Source organism: Odocoileus virginianus, chromosome 1, assembly GCF_023699985.2.
Source record: "Odocoileus virginianus isolate 20LAN1187 ecotype Illinois chromosome 1, Ovbor_1.2, whole genome shotgun sequence".
Lineage (NCBI taxonomy): Eukaryota > Metazoa > Chordata > Mammalia > Artiodactyla > Cervidae > Odocoileus > Odocoileus virginianus.
The window spans coordinates 93,392,664-93,403,370 of record NC_069674.1 but is presented as its reverse complement, the minus strand read 5'-3'; the positions used below and the strand labels follow the sequence as shown (position 1 = coordinate 93,403,370).

The 10,707-nt window shown below is 38.0% G+C and overlaps 1 non-coding gene across 1 annotated transcript; it reads right to left on the bottom strand.

The window, feature by feature from the left end:
• Positions 1 to 1,534: 1,534 nt before the first annotated feature.
• On the bottom strand, positions 1,535 to 1,684 carry LOC139036629 (small nucleolar RNA SNORA62/SNORA6 family). The gene has a single exon (XR_011489453.1). It is a non-coding gene; the product is annotated as a small nucleolar RNA SNORA62/SNORA6 family (small nucleolar RNA).
• Positions 1,685 to 10,707: the final 9,023 nt, after the last annotated feature.

Sequence of the window (10,707 nt, the reverse complement as noted above, 5' to 3'; positions counted from 1 at the left end):
TGCATACCATAGCCTAGCAATGTTAACACATAAAATCAGTTAAGAGAAATAGTGTGAAGGAGAGAGAAAGGAAGAGACAGAGGTCACAAGTTTATGGGAGAAAATTGAGAATCAAAGCAGCGTAATAAAGTTTAATAGCTAAATTAGAAACTAGAAGTAACAGGATATATATAACTAACAATTCAATTATCAGTCTAGAGAAAAAAACCTGATAAAATCATAGCAATAACAGATTTTAAAATGTAAACATATTAAAAAGATAAAAGTAAAGCAAATAATATGAAGAAGAAATAAGGATGATTCAAAATAAAGTTAACTGATGTCCTTTAAGTCGAAGGCTTAATAAATAAATTTCCATGGGAAAAAAAGGAAGTAATCTTCAAATCAAAAAAGCATATCAGATTTCAGGAAAATCCTAGTTAAGTTACTGAACTTCAGTCAGGCTGGCCTTGGATTTCAACACAATATTTTATGCCATAAGCACAAGAACAATGCGTATAGAATTCTATTACAGCATGTAGCCATGATATTAGTCAAGTATAAAATCAACAGTCTGTCATTCAAAACACAAAAGAATCTAGGGACCACAAAACTCATGAGCCTTTCTTCAGAAACTGCTTTGTAAAATATATCAAAATGTAAAGCTACTTTTATAGAATGAATGAAAATAACAAACTCAGGAATGGTAAAACAATGTAAAAACAAGTGATGAGTTGTGTCTCCATTTAAGTAGAATATAAACAAAAGCATATAGATTGTGCTTATAGAATAGAATGTAAATGCCAGAAACCTGGACAGTATGAAAATAATAATGTTACTGACATATACCAGTAGATTAAAGAAAAATATAAAAGAAAACATGAGAGTACTAATTCCTCATCATCAAAAAGAAATCAATCAACACCCTCTTAAATTGAAGATGTGGTTTTAAAAAGGCTCCAAATTCTTAATGATTTTCATAATCTTTTTATTTAATCTTAAAAGGATCCTTTAAGAAATAATGACTCAAAACATTTGAGTTTTAGCAACTTTTTTTTCTTTAGAAATGGTTTATTTTCTGTTAACCAAATTTCCATTTTAAGAGTGTGAGGAAGAACAGCTTAAGACCACTCAGTGGTCGTTCCTACCCATTCAGTGGCCTACGCAGTGGGGACTGCAGAGCAGTCTTCAGGGGAAGGCTGAGTACTCCAGTCTTCAGTGGGGAACTGTTGAACAGGCAGAGAAGGCATCTGCACTCCTTTGGACCAGCCTCAACCTCAGGTTGAGTTAGCAGTGAACTCTGGAGCTGGAGCAGTCCATTCCCCCTGAAGTTCCTCCTTGGTTAAAGCCTTCTCAGCTGCAGCCTGCTCTTCCATTTCAGTCTCTTCAGGATCTGGAGTGGAGATCAGGCATGACCTCCCATGAGTGTTCTTGGAAGATAGTGCCATGCACAAACAGAACTTCTCGGCCAAGCATCCACCACATCAGACCTACTGAGTGAGTTTCCTTTTTAGGATCTACAGCAGGATACATCAACTAAGTCTTAAAATAATACTTTTGCAGCAAGTATTACTATCAAACTCCACTCATTTGGCCAGAAACCCTTGTGGAGTTTTCAAAAAACTTGCCCCTTGTAGAGCACACTGCCTATACTTGTGAGTTCATCAGCCAGTGGCCTCAACTCCAAATGTTAACAATGTGCAATTAGCAACTTCTTTCACTCCACCTTATTTTCATTTGCTACCTCTTGTTGTCGTTCAGTCACAAAGTTGTGTCGAACTCCTTGCCAACCCATGGATTGCAGCATGCGAGGCTTACCTATCCTTCACCATCTCCTGGAGTTTGCTCAAATTCATGTCCATCAAATCAGTGATGCCAACCAACCATCTCATCTCTGTCATCCTCTTGACCTCCTGCCTTCAATCTTTCCCAGAATTGGAGTCTTTTCCAATGAGTCAGCTCTTTGCATCAGGTGGCCAAAGTATTGGAGCTTCAGCATCAGTCCTTCTCAGTTGCTACCTCTAAATTCAAATAGAACTTAATACATTTCATTCTTAAGGTATCACTTACAGCATGATCCTGTTTCATGAAAAATACTTTTCAAAGCCTTCTTTCTAGCCTCTATTTACATACATACATAGAAAATTATGGAATAATGTTCACTTAATATTGTTGGGGGTAGTAAGACTGGAGATAATAATTATCACTTTCTTTTCTGCAGTTTTTTGAATTCTTAAATCGTTCATTATACAAATAATGAAGAAATTTTTCTATGAAAAGAAGTTTTGGTATCAAATGACAAGAATGAGTTCCATAGACATAATGTCTTCTAGATATATATGAAAGTTATAATACACTGACATAAGTATTAGCATTTCAAAGGCATGTGTATCTCATTTCCAGAATTAGATAATTTTTTTGCAGAGAAAAGCAAAAGTTCATAGCTGCTAATGATGCCTACCAAATCACTAAGCACTTAAAAATTACATGTTTATAATTCCATGCATGGCATGCATGCATGCTCAGTTGGGTCTGCCTCTTTGTGACCCTGTGAACTGTAGCCCACCAGGCTCCTCTGTCCATGGAATTTTCCAGGCAAGAATACTGGAGTGGGTTGCCATTTTCTTCTCCAGGGGATCTTCCAGACCCACAGATCCAAACCCTGTCTCCTGTATCTCCTGCATTGGCAAGTGTATCCTTTATCACTGAGTCTCTTGGGAAATCCTTATAAATATACATTTGTACACAGAAATAAATTTTAAGGTTTTTTTTTCTTTTTTCTTTTTTTGCATTTTGAACCATCATTCTGTTAGCAATCAAAAATAGTCTAGTATTCAAATATATGCCTGTTGTTTTTTTAAACCCATGTAAAACTTTTAAAACATAAAACAGAATAATCTTATATCATGATATCTTTGAAGGAAGAAAATTAAAAGATACTTACATTTGCATCTATAAAGAACCTCTGGAAGAATACAGAATAACAGAGTTAGTAGTATATTACCTTAAATTTGCTAATCAGACATACTTCCATTTTCCCTCCCTATTCTGTCAAGATTTTTAAAAAAATATCTAAAGTGATCAAAACAATTTTTTTCAACAATGCTTATTACTCAGACCTACATGAATCTAAGTGGCAGCTGCAGTAAAGCAAAATTCTCTGATCATTCCTCCTAACCTTGTTGGTTCCCTTGCTAGTAAAAAAGGTGTGAAAAGGGATTAAATTCTCATTTACCCAAGAACCCTCTCCAGTGATGTTCAACTCAAGGTGTCTGGACTACAGCTGCTGACAACTGCCATAAGAGGGGGGAAGATGCACATGAAAAGAAGGATAGAAAATTATGTACAAGCGAAGTATACATATAAATACTTCCTTTTCAAGCTGAAAGGGAAGACATAGAAATGCACATTAAGAAATAAATATTTAAATAAAATAATTGATTAATTATGTCCTGCTAACTCCTTATTTGACTTCAAGAAGGAGGATATATGATAAATATATACCATAGTAATCTGGCAACTTTTTAAATTAGCTTGAAAGTGGGGACAGTAGGAGGGGAGAAGCAAATATTCTTTACATTTCCTCTACTTTGGACTTAGAGCCTCATTTTACAAACCAGGGCTCCAAAGTTCAGACTTGGAAAACAGGATGAAAAGATAGCAGCTACCTAGGCCAGATCTTTTCCCATGTACTCACTCAATGTGTTACATTTAACAAAACTAATGTATCTTGAACAGGAATGACAGTCAAGCCACAATAAAAGCAGCTTTGTCTTCAGTCTGAATATTCTTTAAAGGAGAGCAGAATTTTTTTTAACTAATTTACTAAGTGGTGGCACAGTGAGTCATTTAGGTAAAGCTGGGTCTATTCTCAGAAACTGGGGGTACCTCAGCAAGCCCATTAGTGAAATGACTGCAGAGATATATTGCTGGAAAAATTGATTTGGGTCACTAAGAAGGTCAAGTTGGACATAACAGTATTTCGTGATCCTATTAGTCAGTTAAAGATAAACTAGCACTTTAATAAAATTGAATTAAATTTATTATTGTTAAGTCCAAGTCTTAATAACCATAGCCAAAATGCCAGTTGAGCCACAAAAAATTATCCTAAGTGTTTAAAAACCTCAAAACACTCTTCTGTAAACTAAGTGAAATTCTTTTCGTGTTTGTACCCAAGTGTCAGTGTCAATGTATTTATGGGTATGTCTGCATGTATATATGGAGTTAGAGTTTGAAAAATGATATATGGCTTTGTGAAGATAACATATGTATGATTTATAAAAATATACGTAGTCTGAAAAAATATTTATAAAAATGTATGTATAGTCTGAACTGAAATATGATTTTCTCATTCTTCAATATAACTGAGTTCCTTTCTTTATGTTTTATAATTAGGCTTATTTCTTATCCCTACAAACAGAAAAATTTACTATACTACAGTTTAGTTTTCCATTGTTGTTTAATTAAAGGTACGCAATAAAAAACCCTTCGGGAGGGATTTCCTTGGTGGTCCAGTGGTTAAGAATCTGCCTGCCGATGGGATATGGGTTCGATCCCTGGTCTGGGAAGCTCCCACCTGCTTGGAGCCCCTAAGCCTGCGCAGCACAGCCACTGAGCCATCCTCTAGACCAAGGAGCCACAGCTATGCAGCCCTATCCGCGTGCGGCAGCTACTGGAGCCCCCGAAGGAGCCCCGCGAAGGAGCCCCCCGAAGGAGCCCCGTGCCGCACAACACAAGAAGCCACTGCAACGAGAAGCCCCTGCGTCACAACCAGAGTAGCCCCCACTCGCCACACTAGAGGAAACCGGCACGCAGCCATGAAGACCCCGCACAGCCAACACTGAGTTATTACATAATTAAATGTTAACTGTCCTTCGGGAAAAATAAATTCTAATCCGTTCTTTTACCTAGTAACTGATTCACATTTGTATCCTTTAGCTTAGCTGGTGAAGAATCTGCCTGCAATGCAGGAGACCCTGGTTTGATTCCTGGGTCGGGGAGTTCCCCTGGCGAAGGAATAGGCTACCCATTCCAGTATTCCTGGGCTTCCCTGGTGGCTCAGATAGTAAGCAATCTGCTTGCAATAGGGCAGACCTGGGTTCGATCGCTGGGCTGGGAAGATCCCCTGGAGGAGGGCAAGGCAATCCACTCCAGTATTCTTGCCTGGACAATCCCCATGGACAGAGGAGCCTGGCAGGCTATACAATTCATGGGGTCACAAAGAGTTGGACACAACTGCGTGACTAAACACAGCATATAGGTAACTTCAGAAATTGCTCATCTATAGTGCATTTAATACAAAGCAGATAAAACAAGGGTTACAGATGTTATTACAATGTGGCATTTTGTTTCATGTTTCATATTGTTTGACTTCTTTTTTCATAATACCTGTTTAGCAGTTATTAGATACTAATTATAAATTTAAAGAACTCCCAATCATCCAAACAGACATGTAGACACTGATTTGTATTAAAATAGAAATTGTGCACTTTAAGCTTTAATCATATAAATGTATAAATGTGAATGCTAATCTATTAATGTTCAAATTTTATAGATTAATATGCTCCTAATGTTGCAACTCATGGGTGTTTTGAAAGCTAACGAAATTGAAAACACCACTCCTGCCAATGCAAGGATGCTTTTGCTATTGCTGTTAAACCAGAGTCTTGTTTCTCAATATATATAACACAACAATTTGAAAGACTTAAAATTCTATAAAAATGTAGATTAGTAACACATAAATGACCTTCTAAATCTCTTTTTAAGCCGTACTCAATTGTTTATGAGAAACTGGTAGTCAAGATATGGAAAAATGGAATAACCCCACTCTAACATGTTGGTTACAGCTCCTCGATGATCTCTACCAACAGTTTACTTTAGTTTATTTTTTTAAAGCTCATAATTTATATGAAAAGACACAGGTTGAAATGAAAATGTGTAGAAGAAAACAAGCCTCATAAAATGAAAGAAGTGCTGGCTTGCTTAAGGATGACATAGCATCTATCAGTAAAATGAAACAGCTGTCTCCAAAAACAAAGATAAAAGTGGAAGGCCTTCATAAGAAAAAGGAGAGGGAAAACCATGCTATTTCATTTGAACTCAAGAGTCCTGAAGACAAAGAAAGGTCAGTCATTGACGGGTACATCAGCTGTTGTAGAACTACTCACACTGAACGTTGAGGTCCAGGGGGTCAACTTTGTTCTGAGCGGTTTCAGTCTAAACGCCAACTGCTCAGAGATCTTTCCCAGCCACCCTCCCTTATGTAGTCGCAACTCATTCAACCAGCCCAGCAGCACTATTATTTATCCCTCACCCTGTTCATTTCCTTCAAAGCACTTAGTACTTTACTGTTTTCTCCACTGCTCCAAGAGGGCAGGGTTCACTTAGAATTTGTCCACCGCTATATTCGCAGCATCTCTCACACATTGCCTAGCACACATAGTAGGCATGCAAAAAATAATCATTGAATCAATCAACAAATGTTCCACTGCAACAGAGAGAATACCAAGGCCCAACCAGTCCTAAAAAAGGTGAGCTGTGACTCCCTGAAGTGGATTCTGGGTCTTCTATCTCATCATCACAGTTCTCTTCCTAACTGACTTTTTAGGATCACTGAACTCATCATTGTAAAAACTGTTAACAGATTTTTTAACAGACTCACAGAATTCAACACAAAAATTCTTTTCCAAAACTAAAATGCTGGCCTAAGCTTCTCAGGAGACTCTATGAACCTGTGAGAGAGTTTGGAACTATGGGTACTAGTTTTTTTGTATCATCTGTATGCTAAAGATATTATAATTTGTTATAAAAGAAATATTCATTTGCTGACAAAATTTAGATACTTTATACTTATTGCAGAACCAAAAAGAAAATGCACTGTGAACTACACTTCAAAGATAGATATAATTTTTCTTATTATGCTGGTCATAGAAAACACCCTTTTCCAACAACACAAGAAATGACTTCACACCTGAACATCACCGAGTGGTCAGTACTGAAGTAAGACTGATTATATTCTTTGCAGCCAAAGATGAAGAAACTCTATACAGACAGTAAAAGCAAGACCTGGAGCTGACTGTGGTTCAGATCACAAGATTCATATTGCAAAATTCAGGCTTGAATTGAAGAAAGTTGGGAAAATACTAGGCCATTCAGGTATGAACTAAATAAAATCCCTTATAATTATACAGTAGAGGTGACAAGTAGATTCATAGGATTAGATCTGGTAGACAGAGTGCCTGAAGAACTATGGACAGAGGCTCATAACATGTACAAGAGGCAGTGATCAAAACCATCCCGAAGAAAAAGATGTGCAAGAAGGCAAAGTGATTGTCTGCGGAGGCCTTACAAATAGCTGAGGAAAGAAGAGAAGCAAAAGGGAAAGCAGAAAGAGAAAGATATATCCAACTGAATGCAGAGTTCCAGAGAACAGCAAGGAGAGATAAGAAAGCCTTCTTAAATTAACAATGCAAAGAAATAAAAGAAAACAATAGAATGGGAAAGACTAGAGGTCTCTTCAAGAAAATTGACGATATCAAAGGAACATTTCATGCAAGGATGGACACAATAAAGGACAGAAATGGTAAAGACCTAAAGGAAGCAGAAGAGATTAAGAGGTGGCAAGAATACACAGAAGAACTGTAGAAAAAAGGTATTAACGACCCAGATAACCACAATGGTGTGGTCACTCACCTAGAGCCAGACATCCAGGAGTGTGAAGTTTATTGGGTCTTAGGAAGTATTACTATAAACAATGGTAGTGGAGGTGACAGAATTCCAGCTGAGCTATTTCAACTCCTAAAAGATGATGCTGTTAAAGTGCTGTACTCAGTAAGTCAGCAAATTTGGAAAACTCAGCACTGACCACAGGACTGGAAAAGATTAGCTTTCATTCCAGTCCCAGAGAAGAGCAAAGCCAAAGAATGTTCAAACTACTGTACAATTGTGCTCATTTCACATGCTAGCAAGGTTATACTTAAAATCCTTCAAGCTAGGTTTCAGCAGTATGTGAACCAAGAACTTCCAGATGTACAAGTTGGGTTTCAAAGAGGGAGCAGAAGCAGAGACCAAATTACCCACATTCATTGGATCATGGAGAAAGCAAGGGAGCTCCAGAAAAACATACTTCTGCTACACTGACTACGCTAAAGTCTGACTGTGTGGATCACAAAAGAAGTGGGAAATTCTTGACGATATGGGAGTAACAGACCACCTTACCTGTCTCCTGAGAAACCTGTATGCAGGTCAACAGTTCAAACCATACATGGAACAACTGACTGGTTCTAAATAGGGAAAGGAGTCCATCAAGGCTGTATATTGTCATCCTGCTTATTTAACTTATATGCAGAATATCTCAGGGCTTCCAAAGCGGCTCAGTAATAGAGAATCCACCCACCAATGCAAAAGATGCAGGAGATTCAGGCTCGATACCTGGGTCAGGCAAGTCCCCAGGATGAGGAAATGGCAAACCCCTCTAGTAGTCTTGCCTGGAAAATCCCATGAACAGAGGAGCCTGGCAGTCCATGAGGTCGCAAAGAGTCAGATACAACTGAGCAGCTGAGCACACAAGAAAAGTGCATCACGTGAAATACCAGGCTGGATGACTCACAAGCTGGAATCAAGATTGCGGGGATCAATGTCAACAACATCAGACATGCAGATGATACCACTCTAATGGAAGAAAGTGAGAAGGAACTAAAGAGCCTCCTGATGAAAGTGAAAGAGGAAAGTGAAAAAGCTGGCTTAAAACTCAACATTCAAAAAACTAAGATCATGGAATCTGGTCCCATCACTTCATGGGAAATAAATGGGGAAACAATGGAAACAGTGACAGACTTTATTTCCTTGGGCTCCAGAATCACTGCAGATGGTGACTGCAGCCATGAAATTAAAAGATGCTTCCTCCTTAGAAGAAAAGCTATGACCAACCTAGACAGCATATGAAAAATCAGAGACATTACTTGGCCAGCACAGGTCCGGCTAGTCAAACCTATGGCTTTTCCAGCCGTCTTGTATGGATGTGAGAGTTGGACCATAAAGAAGCCTGAGCACCAAAGAACTCATGCTTTTGAACCATGGTGCTGGAGAAAACTCTTGAGAGTCCCTTGGACTGCAAGGAAGATCAAATCAGTCAATCCTAAAGGCAATCATACTCTGAGAAAAACATGATCCGAAATGATACATGCACCCCACTTTTATTGCAGCACTGTTTACAATAGCCAAGACATACAAGCAACTTAAATGTCCATTGACAGAAGAATGGATAAAGATGTGGTACATATATACAATGATATATTATTCAACCATTAAAAAAATAAAATCATGTCATTTGCTGCAATACAGACTGACATAGACAGTGTCATACTGAGTGAAGTAGGTCAGACAGAGGAGAAATCTTCCTCATATGTGGAATCGAAAAAAAAGAATTGATACAAAGGAACTTACCTAAATAACAGAAAGAGGCTCACAGAGAACAAACCTAGGGTTGCAGGGAAAAGGGGATAGTTGTGGACTTTTGGAAGGTCTTGTACACACTGCTATATTTAAAATGGGTAACCACCATAGACTTATTGGAACACTGCTCAATGTTATGTGCCAGGTTGGATGGCAGGGAGGTTTGGGGGAGAATGGATGCATGCATATGTACAGCTGAGTCCCTTCACAACATTATTAATTGGCTTATACTCCCAATACAAAAAAGTTTAAAGTTAAAAAAATAAAATAAAAAATAAAGGAAATCAACCCCTGGAAGGACTGATGCTGAAGCTGAAGCTCCAATACTTTGGTCACCTGATGCGAAGAGCTGACTCCTTAGAAAAGACCCTGATGCTGGGAAAGATTGAGGGCAGAAGAGTAAGGGGGCAGCAGAGGATGAGACGGTTACATAGCATCACCGACTCAATGTACATGAATTTGAGCAAACTGCAGTCCATGGGGTCACAAAGAGTCAGACACGACATAGCAAATGAACAATATTTTTTTAAAACTTCAGTGTAATGACAATCTCAGTTTCAGTTAAATGTGTTTAATTTTTTAAAAAATCTTCACAAAAAACATGAGTTAATATACCTTCCTGTTTAAAAATCATTGTGCTTTTATAGACAAAATGCAATAATCCTACTGAGAATACTTTGTTCTAATAGTCTATGCCATAAATAATAATTATCAGCTTCCTAGGTGGCTCAGTGGGTAAAGAATCTGCTTGCAATGCAGGAGACACAGGAGCTGCAGGTTCAATTCCTGGCTCAGGAAGATCCCCTGGAGAAGAGCATGGCAACTCCCTCCAGTATTCTTGCCTGGAGAGTCCTGTAGACAGAGGAGCCTGGCGGGTCACAAAGAGGCAGACACGACTGGAGCACCTGAGCACACGTGCACACAACTTAAAACATACTATCCACTAGGTATTTTATATAACTACTAATTCATAAAATTATCACAATTCTATGAGGGGACTATTTATAGCTCTGTTTTATACTCAAGAAAACTGGAGGCTGAAATGAGTTTAAAAAAACTTTCTAAGGTCAAGCTGCCAGTAAATGATACTATAGAGGCATTGCAGTTAAAAAAATAAAATAGCACATAATGAAATACTGTGATGGGCCAAGCAATAATCTCATATCAGAAGAAAAATATTTATCTACACAAAATACTGAAGAAAAATCATCAGTGATTTTTAGATATTAAACATATAATTTCTGCAAAGTGAATATCATAATTTTTCCACACTCT